Source organism: Gossypium hirsutum, chromosome A06 (genome assembly GCF_007990345.1).
Source record: "Gossypium hirsutum isolate 1008001.06 chromosome A06, Gossypium_hirsutum_v2.1, whole genome shotgun sequence".
Taxonomy (NCBI): Eukaryota; Viridiplantae; Streptophyta; class Magnoliopsida; order Malvales; family Malvaceae; genus Gossypium; species Gossypium hirsutum.
This window is the reverse complement of record NC_053429.1, coordinates 122,930,957-122,934,674: the sequence shown is the minus strand read 5'-3', so window position 1 is coordinate 122,934,674 and position 3,718 is coordinate 122,930,957. Positions and strand designations below refer to the sequence as shown.

Genomic DNA, 3,718 nt, shown 5'->3' with positions numbered 1-3,718 from the left:
ATAAAAGTATAACAAACAAGTACTTATAAGGGTACCTTGGGTAAGCACTTAAAGCTCACTATATGCGTTTCGGTTCTAAAGCAAGGGTACCTCAACCAGTAGATTCCTCGGTCCTCACCCATTTTAAGCTCATATGGACCAAGTTCAGTTCAAGAGGACACATTTCCCTATGGCCATACGGAGATGAAAATCTCATGAAGACATAGGTACGGATGTATCCCGGAAGCAATCCATTAGCCCATACGAAGGTGAAAACCTCACGAAAGCGTAGCTTCTCACTCCCACTTAAGGGTGTGACCACAGCGGTCATGCAAAATGTAATGTGTGCAAATAACAAACATATGCAGCAAACACAAGTAAACAGATCAATGTTTTGTCCCTAGTGAAGTCACCAAGCTGTCGAAACCTCTTTTTAAAAGGCAAAGGGTATTTTGAAAACGGGAGTCGCCACCAACCTTTTAAAGTGTAATTAGATCACCTTATAAAACATTTTGGTCTACGAAATTATGAGAAAATAGGCTCGGGAGTCAGTTACGTACGAGGAAGGGTTAGCACCCTCACAACGCCCAAAATTGGTACCAAATTGAATAGTTTTGCCTTAATGTCAAAAGTTTGAAAGGATTTAGAAATATGATCTCTTTTAAAACCGTAATAATTTGAGTTTAAAAATCAAGATCCTTTCACTTCAAAGAATATAAACATCACATCCAGCATGTTTGGACACGATACTCTTAAACTTTTGTAACTGAAATCATCTTGAGATTTTCAAAACTTATTTAGAAGGATACTTTAGGCATTTAGACAAACGGGAAATCGCAACCCAGCATGTTAGGGCACTATTTCCCGAATTCCCTAGTACCAAAAACATTGCCTTATCTTTTAATTCCTTTGGATCGAATGAAATAATTTTTAAAGCAATGATATATTTAACATATTACAAAAGATTAATATTAAATAAACTAAGCTATATGATATACACTTCAACATTTCACGCAAATGTAGTATAAAGAAAAAATAAATAATGTCGTAAATCACACAGTATACATTATCATTTAACGCATATGTAATTGTAAATAACATACACATTCATGCATTATCATTCCATGCAAAATACAACGTAGCGAATAATGAATAGAACAATACCAGTTATATAATATATGTGCAATAACATTTCATGCAAACACAACTTGGAATAATGCCATAAATAATCAATTTTCATGCAAATGTGTAAAAACAATAAATAATAACAAATAATTTATGAGATAAGATTATTATATTAAAATGATAAATACATAAAGGATACTAAAATAAACAAACAAATTATATATTGAAGGATAAAATCTAAATTCAATTCAAAAAAGAATAAACGAAGTAAAAATATTTGACGATATATAAATAATAATAAAAATTAAGAAACAATAGTCAATATATAAATTTAATAACTTAAATACTTAATATATATTTATAAAATATTAATATTTTAAATAGGAACAAAATTTCATGTTAAAATTTTAGAATATTACATACTAAACTTTAGATAATGATATATAAAAATGTAATTTTCAATAATAATTTAAAAAATGTTAATTATACATAATAAATAGTTAATAATAAAAATAATATAATAATATATAATAATTTACATATATAAATATAGTAAAATAAATAATATATAAAGTAAAATGTATATATAATAAAAATTTATAAGAAACGTATATAATAATATAACATAGAAATAAAAACAATATACATTGTTTTTATATATAACTAATGTTTATAAAAATAAATAATACATATAGTATTTTAAAATAAATTAAATATATAAAAAAAAACTAAAATCGAATTTTATTAAAAATTAGGGCTAATTACAAATAAATAAAAAAATTTGGGCCTAATTGAAATACACATTAAAATCTGAGGGACTCACTGGGCAATTAGCTCTAATCCCTAAAAACGACGTCATTCTCCAGAATAGATTTTAATGGCCATCGGGACTAAATTGAATTAAATATAAAAGGTTAGGGCCAATTTAAAATAAAAATAAAATGAAATCATAAAATTTAAAAAACGGAAGGATCGATTGGGCAATTTGCCCATTTATCAAAAACACGCGAATCCTCCCCAGGTCATCGGGTCAACGCGCGGATCCTCTGTTGAAACGGTGTCGTTTTAGTGCTTATTGAACTAAGCCAAAACGACACCGTTTTTGTAATGCTATATATGTCAAAACTTAACCCAAAATTCATTTTGTAATCAGTTTTTTTTAAAAAAAAAACTTTGAAATCCTCTGAAAGAGGAGAAAAGGGGAGCCCTCCGGCCTCCGGCCAATGGACTGCAAGCGCCCACGTGTTGTACGCGACGCTGTACATGTCGGTTGGAAGGCTAAAAGCCTTCGTTCCTCTCGGCGACTCGCAGGTAATCCCTTCTCCCTTTTAAACTTAACCCTTTTTTTTTTCTTAAATGATTTATACGCGTTGAACAGAGAAGACAAAAAAATTAACAAAATCACCTTTTTTAAGAAGAAAAAAAATAACAAAATCACATTTTTTAAGTAAACAACTGCTTCTTATTTCTTTCTTCTGTGTATATATGTGTGTATATTTTTTGTATCTGTAAAAATCAGTCCTTGTTACAGTGAAATGATTCGGCTTTTATAGCCTCTATTTACAAGTTTGGTTTATTCCCTATTCGATTTCTTGCCTTGTTTGTTGTGTTCTTCTTTATCTTTTTGCAGGTGACGACGAGGAGACTAGCGATGATCGGGCACTGATAATGGCACACTGGCGTTGATTCGCGCGCCAATCACGGCGTGATACGGGGCCTAGAATCACGGCACTGATGGAGGCGTCGATTGGAAAGTGACGGTTGGAGTGCTTGCGGCGCCTAGGGTTTCTGAAACCCTAAGCCTTTTGTCTCTCGTTAACAGATTGGGCCACTTGGGCCCTGTGTATTTTGGGCAGCATTTGGTCTATAATACGAGCTTGGGTGTAATTGGGCACTGGGTAGTTTTAGGTATCTGGGCTAAGGGTTTTAGGCCTTTGGGTGCAACCGAGTATAAGGCTAATCGGGTCTTGGGCTATAAATGTAACTGGATTTTGTAAATGGATTGTAAATGGACTTTATTATTTAATAAGTTTTTTTTGTTTTTTTTTACTTATTTATTTATTTATTTATGGGCCGGCAAATTTAGGCTATTACATTTAGAATACAAGTGTGTGCTTAAAAATAACATATAATAAATAATTAAAACTTAAAATTTGAAACTAATAATAATAGAACTTGCAATATGTACAATAGTAAAATAAAAAATTAATTTGAATTGTAAGTAAAAGAAAATATAAATATGTAAAGTCATCAAATTAAGAATATTAAATACACTCCAAATACTTATTATGGTATTGTCGCTCTTCTTGATTTGGTATCGAGTTGACTAATAACACCAACTCAATCAACATTATCGATGCAAATAAAGTTTTAGTTGAAGTGGTAAAGAAAAATATTATAGATTTTGGTGGCATGCATTCAAATATTAACATTTGTAACTTTTTTTATCAATTTTTTTAAATAAGGAAAAGACAGAACTACCTCATAGTAATATAAATTATTTAAAATATGTAATGTTATTTTATTAATTTCCTTGATTGGGTTGGTACTAAGTTGATTCGTGATACCAACTCAATTACGCACTTAAATAATGACAAAATGATAAATTTAGATA

General features: G+C 30.3%; 1 long non-coding RNA gene across 1 annotated transcript; it reads left to right on the top strand.

Moving 5' to 3' along the window:
* Positions 1-2,245: 2,245 nt before the first annotated feature.
* Positions 2,246-3,133, top strand: LOC107944110 (uncharacterized). The gene is made up of 2 exons (XR_001696152.2): positions 2,246-2,415; positions 2,735-3,133. It is a non-coding gene; the product is annotated as an uncharacterized lncRNA (long non-coding RNA).
* The last annotated feature ends 585 nt before the right edge of the window (positions 3,134-3,718 follow it).